Source organism: Strix uralensis, chromosome 3 (assembly GCF_047716275.1).
Source record: "Strix uralensis isolate ZFMK-TIS-50842 chromosome 3, bStrUra1, whole genome shotgun sequence".
In the NCBI taxonomy this organism is placed as follows: Eukaryota; Metazoa; Chordata; class Aves; order Strigiformes; family Strigidae; genus Strix; species Strix uralensis.
In genome coordinates this window covers 108,561,759-108,581,953 of record NC_133974.1, presented here as the reverse complement: position 1 = coordinate 108,581,953, position 20,195 = coordinate 108,561,759, and the positions used below count along the sequence as shown (strand labels likewise).

The window sequence follows — 20,195 nt, the reverse complement described above, 5'->3', positions numbered from 1 at the left end:
ACCAACAGGAACTGCATGGAAACCCAAGCTTCAGCCTTGGCACACCTCCACTGCTTGAAAGCAGGACCACAGAAAAGACTCAGTCTTTTGTGGGGATAAGACCCCATGAAATCCTTGTGGTGTCTCTTTCCTGGCTCAATTCTGGGTCTGCTACATTCCTGCCTCTTACCCCCAAACAGAGAGTTTAAATAGACTCTAAATACTTTCATATTATGGTAGCATCTAGAGGTCTCAAAAAATTTTAGTACCAGTGGTACCCCCAGGTGCATCTACATAAGCTTTCATATCAACTGAACTGGAAGACTTGCTCCAGGAGCGTACCCAATACACCAAGCTCCTGCATGGGACAAGCCTAGAAGCTAACCCAAAGTAAAACCCCTCCAACGCACGCAGCACGGCTGTTGGGATGACAGCACAACCTGTTTCTCTCTACAGAGCAAATCTTCCTGGGCCACACCACATGCTAAAGTAGATGTACCCACTTAAAATGAGACTCACCCAAACAGACTTCAAACAGCGGCAAAGGATGCTTCATCATTACATATTCTCCTCGTGTTGGAAGGCTTTTATGACCAATGTTGACACTACAAGTCACCAACTGCTCTGGAAAGGCTTTCTGGTGAACAAGATGAAATTTCTGTCATTTGTACAGTCTGAGAAGGTTTTTCAACTTCAAGAGAAAAGAATTTATCCAGCTTCTCTGACACTTATTTATACACACAAGTTCTAAAAGGCCATTTTCAACTCTTGAACTCCTGTGACTTAGTAAGATGGTATGATCTGTATTACATCTGCTGTAGCGGTATTTAAACAAACATCCTTTATAAAATCTTGCTCACTCCCACCATCCAGCAATCCTATTTTGTATTTCACATGTTTTAGTTTTATGCCTTAGCATTCAGAACACCTCAAGGCAGGAGTTTGGCCTGGTAATTATTAAATGTTGCACCCTAATACAAAATCAACTTGCTTACGACATCCTTTATACTTGTTATTTTATTCAGTGTACTGGCTGCAGGGGCTGAGTCTAAAAATTCACTTCTATCTCCTCTGTCCATTGTGTAAGTCAGTGGTCTGTCCTCTTTTCACCTTTTTGGGGTGAAACACATCCACACACGGCCATGTCAGGGGTTGTGCAAGAAGAAGATTATGAGGGTGGATCCACTTGTTTTGATAATCTGACAGGGCACTGTGGCTCATGCTGTTTCCAAGCTCTGGGGCTTCTCCTGCAGCCATCTTCTTGCTCTTTTTCCAGTCCTAAGCTCTCTTCTTTCTCCTTTTTTTTTTTTTTCCCTGAAATTCATCAATTAATGTGCATATCTAGCAGCCACCACTCACAAAGAACCAGGCCTCAATGCTCTTGAGAGTGAGGAGCTAATTTTTAACTATAGAAATGAACTTGAGTGCTGGAAGAGCTGGTTTCTCACAGGAGGGTGGTGTGTGAAGAGGGATGAGTGCGGAGGTTTAGGTTAGAAGGTCTTAGTGCTAGACCTCAGGGCACTGGCTAATCAGTAGGGTGTAGCTTTATTGGTAAAAGTATATTTTACATTTATGTCTGTATCTGAAACATTTGGTTTTGGTGAGACATCAGAGACACTTCATGAGCCACTGGAGTGCTACATCACAGCAATTAATAACAATTACCAGGAGATTCCCTGCCAGTGCATGCCAGGCCCCAGTGTGCAGGAAGAGATAAAATACATCACTGCTCCTGCTCTTCCAAGCATGCTCTTCCCAACACATAAACTAAGGTAAATATCAACATACAAGTCAGACTTCTTTCTTCTCTCAGCATACTCTTTTTTCTAGAATTCAACTACTGGAACACATTTCTTTCAGCTAGCACTTACCTGGATCTTCTTTTATCTAAAAATGCAGATTTGCACATTGTGAGTTGTAAATTTCTCCTCATAGGATAAGAAAACACTTTTAGAATAAAGAATACAGGACTGGGCAGCAAAAACCCCAAACTCAGTTCACAATGTAAACAAAAGATCTTGCACTTATTACACTTGTCAGACATCCTGTCTAGAACAGGATGGCAAATTGCCCAAGGCTTTGTTTATGCTGGCTAGCAAAAAATGCTATAAACAAAGTAGAAGACAAACTGGTTTCTAACATGATTTGTCCAGTCTGTGAGGACTAAAATCAAACTTTTTAAGGCTAAACAGCAGCAACAACAACAAAAACCTAGTGGGAGGATTGAAATGAGCTACATGTAATATAACAAAAAAACCCCAACAAAGCAGGCATCTATGACCCAGAGCCAGAATTCAAGTCATTTGAATATAGAATAAACAGTGGAGGGACACTAAGTAAAAACAAATTTCTGTAGCAAATACCCATATTTCAGGGTTAATCTAAAGTGCAAAAGATCCATTCACAGTATCCTTCCAGAGACTAAGCTAGAATTGTACCAAGCATATATATATGTTAGTGTATCCGTAAGCACCAGTATATATTCTTATGTTAGAACAACATTACATCACATCCTTTTGCTCTTATCAGAAGCTGGAAGACAAAAACACTCTTCATCCTGCAGTTAAGAACACCAGGTGACAATCTATTAGTCTACATAGTAAACAATGCATTTTATGAAGCATTATTTAATTTTCTTTGGGTGCACTCTTCTATCTGTTTCCATCTATTGTTACCTGTGGTATCTTTAGACTGTAAGCTTTTGAGAGTAAGAACTAACTTTTTCTTTGTGTCCTGATCTTTCAGGACAGCAGGGTGTGAAACCAGGACTACTAAATGTTACAGGAAACCAAGTAATGTAATACAAAAACTCTGTATTTTTCATTATAAAACAATTTATCTCCAATATGTGCAGTTGTTTTAAGGTATTTTTATCTTGGATTCAGCATTTAAGGATTTTGGTTATGACAAATTTTTCATGTGATCCTATTAAATATGAAACATTGATGGTCATAAAATTTTTTTTAAAGTGTGAAAAATTTATGTTCTTGGAAAGCAATGCTGTAACACAACCTTTCAGCTTGTGTGTGTGTGTATCTGTCTGTCTGTCTGTTTGTCTTGGTTCTCTCCTCACCCTGATAGGAGTGAACTTGCCAGACTGTCTCATTACTCCCTTTCTGGCTGCAGTTTCCCTGCGTGGAAACTGGGTAGCATAGAGATGAATAAATGGTGGGAATTCAGACGTCATCCCAATTCTGGATGTAGACAGATGTAGACAGGGCACATGCACTCAGGGAGCTGAAGATCACTCCTGAGGCACACGGTATAGCTGCCAAGAAGAGGGCCTTGGGCAATAACTGACTTTGCAGCTCTGTCTAATCTCCAGGTTTATAACTGGATGCCTTCTGACGTTGTTCCTTTTGCTGTGTAATTCTTCTTACCTGTAAGAAAAAGCTTTAGTAGTTCCATGAGACATTCCCAAACAATAGATATAAAAATACATATAACAGGTATGTGCTGCAATTAGATATGATGAATTTTGATGGTATTCCTTTATTTAAAACATATCACCAAGAGTAAATATCTTATGGTCAGTGATACATAAACAACAGAATTTAATTTCTCATTTACCAGGTATATGGGACTAAATCTGTATCCGGTGGTCTGTAATAAAACACAGCTCATAAGTAATATGCTTTGGAATATAAATATGACACATTATACACACCATATAATTTAGTAATTCTTGACTATGCCATAAATGGTGGGAGGTGAATGCCACCTAGACTAATAATAATTACACTTTTGTATTGGGTTTGTGTGGCAAGGTTTTGGTAGCAGGAGGGCTACAGGGGTGGCTTCTGTGAGAAGCTGCTAGAAGCTTCCCGCATGCCTGACAGAGCCAATGCCAGCTGACTCCAAGATGGACCCACTGCTGGCCACAGCCAAGCCCATCAGCAACAGTGGTAGCCCTCTGTGGTAACATATTTAAAAAAAAAACCTGTGGGAGAGCAATTGCAGCCAGAGAGAGGAGTGAGAATATGTGAGAGAAACAACCCTGCAGACACCAAGGTCAGTGATGAAGGAGGGGGAGGAGGTGCTCCAGGCACCAGAGCAGAGAATCCCCTGCAGCCCATGGTGAAGACCATGCTGAGGCAGGCTATGCCCCTGCAGCCCATGGAGGTCCACGGTGGAGCAGATCTCCACCTGCAGCCTGTGGAGGACCCCACACCAGAGCAGGTGGATGCCTGAAGGAGGCTGTGACCCCGTGGGAAGCCCACGCTGGAGCAGGCTCCTGGCAGGACCTGTGGAGAGAGGAGCCCATGCTGGAGCAGGTTTGCTGGCAGGAATTGTGACCCTGTGGAAAGGACCCACGCTGGAGCAGTTTGTGAAGAGCTGCAGCCCCTGGGAAGGACTCACATTGGAGAAGTCTGTGGAGAACTGTCTCTCGTGGGAGGGACCCCACGCTGGAGCAGCGTAGGAGTGTGAGGAGTCCTCCCCTGAGGAGGAAGGAACAACAGAAACAATGTGTGATGAACTGACCGCAACCCCCACTCCCCGTCCCCCTGCACCACTTGCAGGGAGGAAGTAGAAAAATTGGGAGTAAAGTTAAGCCCAGGAAGAAGGAGGGGTGGGGGGAAGGTGTTTTAAGATTTATTTCTCATTACCCTACTCTGATTTGAGTGGCAATAAAGTAAGTTACTTTCCCCAAGTCGAGTCTGTTTTGCCCATGACAGTAATTGGTGAGTGATCTCTCCCTGTCCTTATCTTGACCCATGAGCCTTTCGTTATATTCTCTCTCCCCTGTCCAGTTGAGGAGGAGGAGTGATAGAGTGGCTTTGGTGGGCACCCGGCATCCAGCCAAGATCAACCCACCATGACCTTGTACCTTTATGAACATACTGACTGAAGTACTTATCAGCCATGCACACAAGCAATTTGCTCTAAGCCACACAATGAGTCAGTGGCAAACAAAGGAGGGGAAACAAAGTCCCTTTATCTCCCAGACTTCTGAGCCAGCTTCTCGCCAACAAGAATTAAAAGCCACTTCATACTTCATAGCAATAAAGCAACTTCCTGTCAGCTATCCAGTGTGTTTTATCGGAGTTGTAACCTCAGCCTCACAAAATATTAAAAAGCTTTGTAGAAGTAAATACAAATACATATATGTTTGTTAAATATGGTAAAACATAAACTAAGTGGATGAAAGTCTTTTTGCTCTCTGCACACATTACCGAGGAAAAGAGTACTACTCTTAAAAGCACACATTTATAGTGCAAACCTCAGTATTTTGTGTAGCCTTTAGGTTCACTGCAGTCATTCTGTACCATATTTTTATGATTCTTTAAATGACCACTGGGTGTCACAGTTATCAACAGCAGACTCTGTGCTCGGAGGACTTTTCCAGGTTTGTTTCAAAATAAATTCATATCAGAGATAATACCAATTCCTATACCCATAATATTAATAGCCATCCCCATTCCAAGATGAGGAAATGGTTTCCAAAATCAAAATCAAAATCAAAATCAAAACCAGTCACAGTTAACACAAACTGTGTTCTTTTAGAAATTATAGAAAAACGGAGATCTGTCTTTCAAATTTAGTCTACAGACAAGATTCTGTCATACTACACATTTGTGAAGTATTTTCACTGAGAGTGGAATGAGGCAATTCTATACTTCATGGACTTGAGGAGTAGTTTCCATAGGCTTTCTCTTTCAAAAATTATGCAACAGGAGAACCAATTATTTCCTCTCCATTTTTTAAGAAACCCATTCACTCAAAGGAAATCTAAACATTTTGGCAGTATACATAACACTATAGCCTTACACTTCACGTTCCAGCTCTCAGAATCACACAACTAGCAGAAGAACGTGAGTTTCCATATTTTTTAATTTAAATGTAAGTTTGTGGTCTTCATCACAGAACAGAAAATGTGACCCCAGTATAACCAGTGCCTATCCAAGTTTGCATTCAACAGCTCTAAATCATGTGAACTGCTTCGTGTCTTTGTTCTGTGGTCAGCTCCAAAGGGACAAGACAGCGTTAACCACACAAAGGACACCAGGAGATGAGGAGTGTATCTGGTCAGCTGGTTTCACCCACCCATGTGTATACCTTACACCTGGAGTCCTGGAGAGCTACTTCATGCATCCAAAGCATAGGCAGCACCAAGCAAATTATTTGCAATTATACAGGCTCCCATACTACATAATTTACACTGTGTAACCAGTTTAGACTCTATACACTCTGAACGAACACCATCAGGAAGGGCTGGCATGGCTGTGGACATCTGGGAGAGGACACAAAGTGTATCATGACAAGTAGGCTGGTGCTCCTAAGTGCCTGAGGCCACCACAACGTTTGCAGGATGCTTGAGAAGCCTCTGTACTATGTGTGCTAAGGGATACTGATCGGGGGCAGGTGCTGAGCTCAGTCAGGGCCTCATATTTGGCATCATTCTGGACAACAGAGTTTTTGGGATCTTTGCCAGGACCTGTAAGATGTGAAGAAGGAAGGAGAAAGGTATTTCCTGGCATATATTCGAGTTTGACATTTGAGGACTGAATGAAGGAGTGTGGGCTTAATTCTAACTCTGTCCCACCAGCTGGGCAACTTGTAGCTGCTGTCACATTTCAAGTTTTCTCATTCCCAACTTTTTCTTACCCATCTCTGACTTCAGAAATGGAGAGAACTAAAAATGGAAACAGAGAACTAACTTAATCCCTGAAAATCAGGCTTGACATATGCACCTATGGTTCCTGGCCACAGTTCAGGTGACGGGTGAGAGATACAGGCTGAGACATGGACAGGTGAGACAGAAATGCCAAACAGGCACTGTCATAGGAGATGTGTAACACATGGCAGGCACCAGCCTCTCTCTTATGCACTATGTTTAGGGCTCCAGATCGCCTTAAGCAAATCACCCTGCCCTGCCCAGCATTTTCCAACACCTCCATTTCAGACACCTGCTGCCTGATTGGCTAAAATGACTGTCTCAGCCAGAAATTTTTTTTCCTTATTTTTTCCTCTAACCTATTTTCATCCAAGTCCAGATGTACACAAAAAGGCACACTCAGAAGAATGTAAGCATTATCTAATACATAAAAGATGGATGCAGAGAGGAAGAGTATTAAGCTGTTCTTCATGCCCAGCATGGCACGATAAGAAGTAATGGGTGTAAACTGCAGGTGGGAGGTTTAGATTAGACATTAGAAATGGCTTTTTAACAGTAGGCATAGTTAAGGACTGGAATAGACTGCTTGAGGCGGCTGTGAAGGATTTCAAAAACAGGTTAGACAAACATTTATCAGGAATCATACTGGTATACATGTTCGCAGACTGGAGCAAGGAATGGATTGCTCAAAGTCCCTTCCAGTCCTGTTTTCCTGTGATTTTATGATTCAAGCATGTCTAATGGCCTATCTTCTGCTAGGGATCGGTCTTAAATCTCACAATCTTAAAACACTGCCAGCAAAAAAATGGGAAAGATTATTTTTTTAATTAACATTATTCCAATTCCCTCTCTCCTTATTCAGAATGCCCTCCCACTCTTCAACACATTCAACTGCAAAGCTAAATACAGCCGGTAAAATACTGAAAGCATTATACTAGCAGCACTGATAACACTGTAGCAATAATACAGCAAGTGATCTGAAATCTGTATTTCTTTTGACCAAGTTCTCACCCCTTATACCCTTGTCTCCTCCTCCCCACCCCAACACAATACCTAATTTTCTAAATTACTGGAGCTATTATGAACACTTTCATTAGCATAGCAGGTGCAGTTATTTAGACCATTAATGTCCTAGCAGTAGAGTAAGTTGGGAGTGACCCCACTGCAAATTAACAGTGCAGACACAAGAGGTGAATGGTGCTTTAAAATACAGCTGGAAATCTTCCACTGTACCCAAACAGGACTCGGTCCAGGATCCTTGTCTGAAAGCTGCTCCCTTAACACAAGTCACTTGAGTTGGAGGAGAAAAGCGTTACAGATTAATTCTGGTTTGTGGAGAAAAGAGGCTCTTTTCTTCCAGCTGAAGTTAAAAGCTGCCAGCAAGCATCAGTAACCTATTTGGAAATTTTGAACTGACTCCTCATGTGATTCGATCATGGACTTTTTCTCCCCTTGCTATTTCTGTGAAGTCAGTTACCAAAAGCTTCTCTGATTCAAATTTATTCTTTCTGCCCTTTCTCTTCACACTACTGTGTCACTATTTGGCTTCCCTTTCCCCTTCCCATTACTTCTCAGTAATAACTTCCTTTCCAATAGTTTGAAAGACTGATGCCAACATTAAGAAAAAACCTACAGTGGAATCCTCCCTATTTAAACTGTTCTGTTTACATTACCTTCCAATTTTGTCTTCTCTTTCTAAACTGTAAGCTTACTGGGGCACAGACAGACATTCATTTTATGCTTGTACTAAATATCTACAAAAATAGGATTCACTTTGACTGGGCCTAGAGGGATTACTGGTACATGGATGTTAAAAATATTGGTCTATGTACTGTAAGTAATGCAAATTTAATGTATTGTTGGATTGTGGCTACTACCACGTACCCTCCTAAGGAAAGAGAAAAGAGAACCTCCAGGAATTCTTCCTGAAATATTACAAAAAATTATGAAAACCAGGAGATGTAAAAAGGACAGTATGATACATCACACTGAGAATGCTTCTGTGCTGCACACAACCCCACATGTCAAACCACACTGACAATTACTGAATACAGCACTGGCCGCGGAGCAGGGTCCCACAGTGTTTGTTTGGTATTCACACCACCTGTGCTACATATTCTGAATAACTTTGGTTTAGCTACCTGACTTATTACTCATATAAACCTATAGTTAAATGTAGGATATGACTGCACAGCTCAACGCAGCGCTCCTACCAACTAACTCCAAAACAAGATGCTGTATAGGTGTGTCATCAGGGCACACCACCCCGGTTAATTAGCACGGCAAGCAGCTCAGAAGGCAGGCTAAGGCGGGAGACCTGCGACTTCCACAGCCCAGCCCACAGTCCAGTGTTCCTGCAGGAACTGGAATGAGGAGTAGGCCAAATGTTAGACCCATCTCATCTCAAAGACTTTAAGAAATAGCCTTTTGATGTCTATGTAGAACATACGGATGTAAAGATAAGATCTGCTTCTCTTTTAACTGAGGGACCTCTTTAAGTGAGATTCCGGTCCAGCTAGACACAGCAGTCCTTCTTGTTCACAGCCACCTAAATTGCTCTTCTTCTGCAGTGCTACAAGGATGGCAATGTGATCCCAAGTTACAAGTTGGGTCTTACGTTGTTGTTGATCATTTATGTCATTCAATAAATGCTAATTTGCTTCAGTGGACCCTACTGTGACCTCACACCAATAAGAATGACAAAAAAACTGCACTGATGCCAGTAGAATTACACAGGTGTAAGGCAGTCTTAAACCAATGTAAATCTCATTTAAGTAAACAAATAACAGGCCCAATATATCATCTACCTGAACTTACTAAAATAGAAATCTATACTAAATATTATTTGGGGCAATTACCATGGGTCATACCCAGTGAACTTCATTCTAATATTACTTATTCTTCCTCAAATAAAACTTCTGCAGTGTAAAGAAAGCAGGATTAAGCCAAATAATTCCATTAAATCATTAGCTTCCTGCCACAAACACAAATCAGACACGTGTAAGAATAAAAAGCCAGTTTGGCGAGATACCATAATGCCAAGTCAGGTCAGTCAAGTTATAATAATTTCTAATTAACACTCTTCCAAGTTTCAGTGTTATTTATTTGCATGTCAGTGTCACTCAGAACAATACAATACTCTTTCCCACCTATGTAAACCTCTAAAAAAAACTGAAAGAAAAAATTTGCAGCCTGATCTGTACAGACAGAAATCCAGTGTAATGACAAGTAAAAACGATAGTCGAACTTGACAACCCTCAATGAAAACGTCTTTAGAAATTAGAAGACTGATATATGTCCACTGATCAAGAAAAGAAAAGCATAAATCAGCACAGGTTGAATACCACCGAAGGCATGATTTCTACACCTTATTTTGATTATGTTTATCCAAGCAGCAAAACTTCCCCATCTCAGAGGCTTTATATTGCATTGCCGCTGAAAATACTCCCTTTTGAAACATGGAGTAGTGCCGTTCCCTAAGGATTACAAAGGCCTAATGTAAAATTCAGCAAGTTGAGCCTTCTAGAAGGCTTCATTAAAAAATTAAATATCTTAATTATGTTTGGAAAATGCCTGATAGTGCAATAACTATGCAATATTATTCAAGAAGACTTGTTTCAAAAGCAAAGTCATGGAAGCAGTTCTGGTGATGACCTGCACCTGCCTCAGTTTACTGTATTCAGAATATCTGTCACTGAAAAAATTCAGGCCGAATATCCATAGGGTTTGTTACATACATTAAATTATTTACAATTTAAATTAATGTTTATAGGTATACATGTTATGTAAGCAACAATGATAAAACCCAGGAAAGCTGTTGAAAGGCATAGCTAAAATTGTTATTCCTATGACAAACTTTAGAACATATGTAAAGTAGCATAGTCTTATTTTTCACAGAATAGTGGCCATATATTTTGTTAACATTATTAATTAATATTTTGTTAACAATATTGATCGAAAATATTAAAATTTAATCAATGATAAAAGTCAATTGTGCAGTAATATGTTAGTTCTGTGTAGAAGACAGATTAAGGATGTTTTAGCATCAAATATCTCGTAAGACTTCAATGAAGTCATAATGTGTTCATACCAGACATTTTAAGGTATCTGCATGGTCAAACTTTTATAACAATTAAGCAGATGATCCTAAGTCTCTTCTCAATGTTGAAATAATGCTACAAATATATTGCTGAAGAAGGTGTTACAAGTATCTGTTAGGGCGTAAGTGACCTTATAAAATTTAAAAATTAATATGAAAAGTGAATGGGCTTAGTGAACAAAAGGGTATACTTTAGAGTTTCGTTGAGAAAGCTTTATTTCCAAGATGGGATATGTGATACCTGTAATTTTTCTTGTTCTTACCAAGGAAAAGCGATTGTGGGAATAATGAGAAACTGCTGGCAGTTTTGTATATTCAGAATGCTTACTGCATTTAATCAGTAAAGGTTATTAAGCTTTCATCTTGTTTTTTGTTCCTCTGCAAGTATCATAATACTTCTATAATAAGTTTAATAATATGCATATTTTTAAAGCAACAAAACTAATTGAACAGCAGTGACCACACCTTACTATCTAATGAACTGCATATATTAGACTCTAGCTAGGCCCAAGAGTCACAAGATACATAGCCTGAAGAATCGAGAGGATGGTAAACTTTGGGAGCCGCTTCAATGGCAAAAAGTAGTAGTTTTAGATCCTCAGAGATCCCTGAAGGTCATCCTAGGATCTTTCCTGAGGATGTTCTTAGAGACCTGCTGCTTCTTCAGGTGATCTGCCAATATTGGCCTCAGCGTCCCTTCCTAGCTATATTCTGCCACAGCTGAGTATTAGGAACCATTATGACCTTGAAGACCGATGATGACAGATCACCAAAAAGTGATGTGACAGAATGGTTCCAACTCGGCTTCTCTGAGCTACATGCAAATCATGAGCCACAGGTTCACCTCCCAGTAATATAGGAGTAGTGTTCAACTGTCACAACTTGCTGTGACTGTCAGTGGCATGCTGGCATCTTTCACCCATGACGACACTGTTTCCATTTTCAAATCTACCATTACAGTGGTAGAATTTAGGCCAGAATTTACCTCTTTTAAGTCTACTCACCTACAAGTTAGTGACATAGTCTAATGTAGTTGTTCTAGGCTCCCCCTAATGTCAATGCAGAAAGACACCAGAAAGTGATTCATCCCATCCTAAGATAAGTATCTGGGATGAATCGCCTTCGTAGGTGCCTCCATCTCCAGAGGAAGCCTAGAAAAATAGCTTGGGCTAAATCCTTAACTTAGAGGTGTATAAAGTTAGGCTAGCTGAATATCTTGAACTATGTTTTTTAAAAACAAAGTTCTACCAAGGCTTTTCTGATAATAAATTCTGTTAAAACAATAACAGCAAAGCAGATTTATCAAGCTACTTACTTGCATTTGTGTCAGTGCTCCTGGCAAAATGGAAATTGTTCTGTTCAGCTCTGTCTTTGGCACTACACGTCTTTGGCAGTGGACTTCTAACAACACATGGGGATTCTTTTAGCTTCAGGGACAGAAGCCTTTGTTTTTAGGAGAGAAAGCCTGAGCTCATTTCACGAATGCACTGTGAGGTTTTGAGTGGCCACAGTGTGCAATATAGTTAGCTACTCTGAGGTGATGGATCTGTTATAATTCATAATACCAGGTTCCAACTGTGAAAATGCAGCAAATAGTACTAGCTGTGGAAGTATATCTTCACATGCACTGAAATATTTAAAATATTAATTTTACAAAACTCCCCTTTCCTCCTTCCATTTGGAACTACTTCCCACTGTGTCTCCCAGCTGTGAGCGTATCCAGCAGGGCACACTCCTCTCTCAGACGTGGTGTTCTGAAGAAGTGCTGTTACATAGGAGATGTTTACAAAGAAGGTGTTAGTATTTATAGAAAACTAGGAGTTAAATTGAAAATTCTACAGATGCAATTGAGTATATTGTATCATCTTGTGCTGATGGATAAAAATAGGAATGACAATATATAGGGTGTTCTTCCCATTAGTCAAACTGGTAATGAGTAATGCAGCCAAATGAATGTCAGTAAAGCCTACCTACCACACCATGCTTCAGAAACCTTCTTGGCACTCTTTTTTAAGAAAGAAGCCACAAAAGCATAAAAGTTTAATCTGCATGTATTTGAAATGACTATATTATTTGTGAGGCAAAGATTCAAATAAGGTATAATAGTCACCCCAAACAAGTGTCAGTAAAAAATATCTCTGCCTATATTCCACAGATTGTACCCTCTTCAAAAAAAATGAGTATTATAGAAAATTTGGGGAACAATACATTTTCTATTTGAGAAATCAGGTTGGTTTAGTACTGAAATATATTAGTCAAAGACAAAATAAACTACAAGCTAGGAATCTTTGGAAAAGGATCTGAATAAACTCTTCCAGAAACCATAATGTAATGTTTAAAGGTCATAAGATCACATGGGTTTAACATCTTACTGCTTCCTGTTAGCTACAGAAGGAACTTCTGTCTTGCATGAGTGTCCTTCTGAGAGCTTGAGTGATCAGCCTTCAATACTGTGCAATGCTCTTGTGCTATGACTCTGTTTCCCCCTCCTGCATCTCAGGCCAGTACAGTTCTGGAACAAGACTCCTTTTCAACCATGCAGAAGAAGTATTTTTCTGCTGGGTTATTGGTAGTGTCTTGTGTTCTTTATTACAGTAGCTATTTGAAACTTTATGAGGTTTTAAGTATGAGAATAAGTGCCAGAGCTGATATACTGGAAAACAGTTACAAATTAGATGAAGTGGTGAAGATCTTTTACTATGTAAATGCATGGAGCCACATGAAGGAATCTTTTCTCTAATCTTGTGTCTCTCTATTTCTGATGTGGTGCTATGCACCATCAAGGATGGAGAAGCTTGTACAGAAAGTTGTATTTTAAGCAAAGATACAGTTACAACAAAAAATAGTGATTTCCCTTAAAATAAGGGCACTTAAATAGTAGTGTGATGACATTCTTGTCCAAAGCAAGTAAGGAGGGTCTGGCAGTTCACTTGCTTTTTTAAACACAAATTTGGGAAGACCATATATTCCTGATTAAGAAGGAAAAAAAAATTACTAAGTAATCCCAGGGCTCCAAGGAGCTATTCACAAGACTAATGTTAAGATGTAATCTGCTGGTGATTATGTAATAATTTCCCCTCTCTGCCCATTCCAGAGTGGATATGAGATACTACAGTCTACATGCCCAGTCTTGAATGTTTAGTTCCAGGTGTAAGAGCTCATTGCAATATAACCCTCTAGAGAAAACACAAAAAGCAGAGAGAAAGAACTAGTGTACATGTCATTCTGGGAGGAGGAGGTCCTAATTCAATGGATAGGCAATAGAAAGTGGTGAGTTACCCCACTCAGAGTTAGGCTGTAGGAGCTATGTGGGAGTTGGCAGATACAATTAACAAGCCTGAAATAACAATTGCCTTGACAGCCAGCAAGAAGTAAAAGGCAGGGGAGCGGCCCTCCAGTAGCAAAGTAAAATAAGTGCAACAATAAAAGAATAAATCTAATCTCACATAAAAACACCAATAACCCATCTGAGACTTGGACATGAAATCGACACACTAATATTAAGGAACACAGACTACAGGAGACACTCTAAACAATGGGCCCCATAGGACAAAACCAGTGCTGGGCTTTTCTTTGGAATATCTGCCAGTTTCTGCTGCACACAATGGTCAGAAGGGGATTTACTAAGTGTTAGAGTGAACATTTATGCCTATCAACACGTGGAGAAAAAAAAAAAAAAAGCCCAAGCACACTCTTATTCTGCCCGTTGCAAGTGTGGAAACATCTCTTTGAAGCACTGACATGGTGGCCTACCATCTTTCCAAATCCTGGCTACACATAACTTCCTAATGTATCTGAAAATGTCTGATCTACCACAGTATACAGAGCCAGATTTTGCAGACTGGTATCTAGGATAGTCCCAGAGAGATAAATCATGCATGCAAAGCAAGTCTGACATGTCAGATTCACAGCATATGCAATATTGTCTTGCTGTACATGTTCAGAAGTTGCGCAGTAAATACCAGTCTGGCATCAGACCTCTTGCACATGCATGTTTTATCTGGCCATACAGAGAAGTCTGACTTCTCCCAATTCATGGCATCTTGCACATCCAGAAAGACACCTATGGCAACAGAAATACAGGGAAAGCCATGCTATGTATGTTCTTCCCATAAGAAATTGTATTGGCCATATGACACACCCTGTATGAAACAAGATCTTCCATGCCATATGGGATCCTCAGCACTTTCTGACATTTATTTTTATTACCACACCATGCTGTGATTGCCCAGGAGAGTGCAGAGGTCAACATCAGTGTATGTACATGAATTTGGCGGACAGAAGACACAGTATGATTACCTAATATTTAATTAGGTTACAACAACAGCACTAATGCCCTTATCCTTGCCGCATGAGCTCATCTACAAGGCAACATGATGTCCCTGCTGAAGCTTTGGGACATAGTATCAGTAATCCCTGAGACATGACAATTATTGAGTCACCAATATTGTTTCCCCCATACCACAGGGGTTCTTCTAGGCAGTGTGTTAAAATCACAGCAAAATTAAAGTTGGGCGATATCCTTTGGAGGTCACAGCTCCAGGGGTATCTTTAAAGCTAAACTAGGTTTCTCAAGACCTTGTCCAGTCTAGCTGTATCTCCATGGATGGAAAGTCCACAGCCACTCTGGGAACGTGTTACACTACTTGACCACTCTCACTTTGAACTTTTGTTTTCTTATACACTGTTGGAATTTCTCTGGGTGCAACTTCTCACTTTTGTCTCTTGTCCTGTTGTTGAACATCTCAGAGAGAAGCCTTGTGCCATCTTCTCTGGAATTCCCCCGCCGGGAAGGTGAACACTGTAATTAGACCCTGGTGCAGCCAAACCCACTTCCTCAGCTTCTCCTTGTGCATCACATGCTCCAGCCACTACCACCTTAGCAGCCTCCACTGCACTGGCTGTTTCTGGAGGACCCAAAACTGGACAGCAGCTATCTAATGTGACCTTACCAGTGCTGCACAGAGAGCACGTACCTGCTGGGTATGTTGATAATGCAGCCCTGTAGGTGTTGAACTCCCATGACAAACTTCTTTTGTCCAACAGCACAGTCAGGACCTTTTCTGCAGGGCTACTCCCAAGCCAGTTGGCTCTCAGCCTGTAGCATTGTATGAGGATAGTCTGTCCCACATTCAGGACTTTGCACTTGTCTCTGTTGACCATCACAAGTTTCTCACTGGCCCATTCCTGCAGCTTGCCAAGGCTACTCTGAATGACAGCTGTGGCCTCCAGTATGTCAACTGATCTCCCCAGTCTGGCGTGGAGATCAGCTGAAAACTTGCTGAGAGTGCATTCTGTCCCACCCCTTCAGTCACAGATGAACATATCAAACAGGACATGCTCCAGTATTGATCCCTCTTAATTGGGCATCAGTCAGACTTCAAACCAATGAGGTGCTATCCTTCAAGCTTGGTGGTACAGCCAGTTTTTCACATACTTAGTCTGCCCACCACATCCACATCTGCCCAGTTACGAGGTTACTGAGGAAGACCCTATCAAAAGCCCTAACAAAGTCAAGCTTAAATGGCATACTTTGCTTTCGCCTTGCTCACTAAGTCAGCAACATTGTGTCAGACATAACTGAACTTAAATGTGTAACATTTGCCTTTTTTCAGTCATCAGCAGTCTTCTGAATGCCACAGTCTTTCACATGTCATAGGGAGTGAGCACACAGTAACACTGGCCAGCTCCCTCAACACTCAAATGCACGCCATCTGGTCCCGTGGGCTTGTATATGCCCAGTTTGATTCAGTGGACTTTAACTTTATCCTACTCTACTGTGGGTAGTCCCCTGCTCCCTCCAAACTCTGCTACCAGCCAAAGAAGCTTGGGAGGTGTAGAAGGGTTTTTTTCCAGTAAAGACCAAGGTGAAGGAGGCCTTGAGTATCTCTGCGTTTTCCTTGACCTTGATCACCAGGTCAGTCACCCAGTTCTGCAGCAGGCCCACATTTTCCCTTGTCTGCCTTTTGCTGTTGATGCACCTGTAGAAGCCCTTTTTGTTGCCCTTCATGTTCTCTTTCAGTTGCAACTTCAGTCAAGCTTTGGCTTTCCATATTCCAATCCTTTACTAAAATACCAACCATCCTCTGCAGGAAATGATGGAATCGCAGCCCAGTGTAATTTGCTTACAAATCCTCTATCTGTGAATGCTTTCCAGAAATGCTATTTAAGGAAGGTGGTTGTTTTTCACCCGTATCTCATCTTTTGAAAATTGCAAGCATATGCAGGTGCCTGTTCAAGCATTTCTTTAGCTGGTACTGTGGAAAATGCCATTGTTCTGAATTATTCTTTCTTCCTTTGTTCTTTGTTGTTAGTTGGTTTGTTTCCAGTAACCTCAAACTTGGTGCAGAAGGAAAAGTATACACACATACACCTGATAGGAAGGAATCAAATGATTCATTACCTTCATCACGTAACTTTGACTGCTAATCCATCTCTCTAGGATTTTCTCTAATATTTTGTAATATTTCAGCTCTGCTGAAGCAGTCTCACATGGTTATCATCAAAAAACCCAGCCCCTTAATGAAAGAGTTCCTTCCTGTTATTCAGATCTGGACTTCCTGTTCCATCCTCCTCTAAAGCAAAATGGAAAAAAAAAAAAAAAAAAAAAGCAAAAAAGAAGAGAGAATTTAGTCAAAGTGTTATTACTTCTAGTCAGCCCATAAATGATAAATTCAGGGGTGTTTTTTTTCTTTTTTAACTTTCTAGCCCTAGAAAAGGGAAATGTTTCTTGCTTTTCAAACATTTGTATTTAGTCTAGAATGTCCCAGGATAGTTTTCTTACACATAAAGATACCACTTGTTCAACATATTCTACACTGTCATTTCATTGGTTGTTTTTGATATGGAGTGATTGGTCTCTTCAGTCTTCTAGACTTTCACAATAACTAAGATGTGTTTGTGCAACATTTTTCTGTTAAAGATATGGGTCTCTACAATAGGAAGTTATTTGAATTACAATATCATCAGAATTGTATGCTTTCTGCATAGTTCAGTATGCCTGTCTATTTCAGTAACATGGTTGATATTATGACAACTGTATTTAAAGTTGCCAAAATTTGTCTTTAAAATTCCTCATCTTGGTGTTTATAACTTTGTCGATTTTTATTGCTGAACTGTTGCACTTATTCTCTACTTTTGGGAATCTTTGAAGATGGCTGAATATGATGAATACATACTTCTGCTATTACAGTAAAGTCCTCTCTCTCAAGTGAGATGTGTTTTATATTTACCAGTTGATTCGCCTAATTGCTCAAAAAGCTGCATGCTTATTTGGAACGTCATTAAATCTGCTCTTTCTCATAAGGGTGTGGAATAGAATTAGGATCCAAATCGGGGCTCAGCTGATGCAAGACTGCCAAAGCATGGTGCCACTGCCCCTTTCCCAATTCTTTTTCCTTGCTGGAGCATAGGGAGGAAGGTCTGATAACCACAGACCTGTCTCCTGGCGACTAGGACAAGCCTAGGTGAAGGAAAAACCTTCCCTATGACTAGGAGAGCCACAGGTGACAAAGGAGGAAAGGAGCAGGAACTGCTCCAGGAGGTTTCCACATGTGGGCTAGGATCTGGCTGAGGCATGCTCTTCACACCTGTGGCTCTGAATCATTCCCCTTCTACACCTTCATGTCAGCTGGGATCCTGAGAAACTTTCAGATGTCTCATCCAAGCTTCCCCTGGCATGGGAGCCAGGGCCTGTACCATCCCAGCAACACTGAGCTTCTTCCTCTGGCTCTTTGTGTTTCTGCTGGTATATCTCCTCACCCAGAGAAGGAGATGGGAGGGAAGGGGGGCAAGAACTTTCGCTGCAATTAATGCAGCATATGTACCTCTTAAAGGTTATCTTTTAGGTTTTTTTTCAGCTCCAAACATTGCTCTTACTCCCTGAGTATTTGATTGCAATGAATGGGGGAAACTACAACCCTGTGAGACCCTTTTCTACCACAGATGGGTATATAGAGCCACTTGCCCATATGGTATCGTCCAGCTACAGGAAAGAGATTCTGCATTTCTTTTATCACAGATAGGCTCTTCATAGAGTCATCAAGACAGGAGCTGGTGTGTGGGAACAGCAGGCTACAGACAGGTAACAAAAAGAGTGACTGACTAGGGAATGCCAGGCTCTCCAGGCAGTGCAACAGCAGCACGGCAGGGCAAGCAGCTGGAGGGATAGTGGCACAAACTGGTATGATGGGAAGGGGTTTTGACCCCAATCCTGGATACTGAGGCATAGGGCAGGAAAGAACGATGGGTAACTCTACCTTCCTGAAAACCCAGTCTTGCTCTTTAGTGTTCACTTTCAGGTGCCTTCATGGGGTCTACACTGCTCTCTCTAATGCTCCTGTCATCCTTAGCCAAATCTTTGAATTATAGGTTCAGTGATGGCACCTGGGAAGGACTGAGGAACAAGAACTCAAGAATGCTGAAAAGACAGAGCGATCGAGATGAGAGGAGATACAGCAGTGGTGAAGTGGCTAAACCACAAGCACGGTGTTCTCCAGCAATGGCTGGCGAGCTGGAGAATACAATATCAACACACTCCTCTCTCTGGAAGACCAATATTGAATTTAACCCTACAGCCACACCTGGACAGTGGTCAGAGACAAAGCTCTTCCCAACCTCTCCCTCCAGTGTAAGAGTGCTTCAGCTGTTATCAGGCAAATACCTTCTGAGACCTCTAAACAGGTATCTACTTCAAATGGCCAGGCCTTCATGCGGTCTCCTTCCCTGGTTTCATTCCTTTCACGGATTTTGTCTCTTCACAGACTTCTCCACTGCTCTTGGGCCCATGGTTTCCCTCAATCAGACTTCTTCAAAGTTCCACTTGAAAGAAAGCACTATTGTCCAAACTTACTATTTTACTGTAAGTCAGTTAACATTCAGTGCCCCTAAAACCTCAGCTTCTGAAGGGGAGGATGATTAGATGTTGACCTCAGCTTTCATTACAAAAAAAAAAAGTTTTGTTACTTCCCTTTGGGTTTTGGAGAAAAACTTGAGAATACCAAAGAAGAAAATTCTAGGCTCCAAACCAAATAATACACAACGTTATTATTTCAAGAGACTATTTTTAAAGACCAAGATTTCATTCATCTCATGACTTTTGACCAGAGACTTGGCTGAGGATTTGAGTTTCCCCTCCATCACACAGAAAGGGACAGGAGGTAGACACCTCGGGGCAGAGACTGGGATCCCCAAAATGCCCAGTGTCTTCTGAGAGCCTGTCCTGACAAACGTTCCCCAAGTTTCTTCTCCTGGAAGATCTCTGGCAAAACCACCATCTTCCCCCCACTCCTGTGCCAACGCACTCAGCGACTACAAAAGACAAGACCAACGGCGGGTCTGAACCCTTCCAATAACCAACCTGGGCAACGACAGGATGCGACTTCATTGAGCATTTATCCTTTTTTTTTAAAAAAAAAAAAACCAAACCAGCTTGCTTCAGGAAATTACCGTAACCCTCCTCCGCCCAGTCACCTCCGCCGCACTGCGGGGAGGGCCCGTCCC

At 41.2% G+C, this 20,195-nt stretch overlaps 1 long non-coding RNA gene across 1 annotated transcript; it reads right to left on the bottom strand.

Moving 5' to 3' along the window:
- Nucleotides 1-14,984: 14,984 nt before the first annotated feature.
- LOC141941316 (uncharacterized) lies at nucleotides 14,985-19,514 on the bottom strand. The gene is made up of 2 exons (XR_012628277.1): nucleotides 19,357-19,514; nucleotides 14,985-17,269 (listed from the first exon to the last, which is right to left on the bottom strand). It is a non-coding gene; the product is annotated as an uncharacterized LOC141941316 (long non-coding RNA).
- Nucleotides 19,515-20,195: the final 681 nt, after the last annotated feature.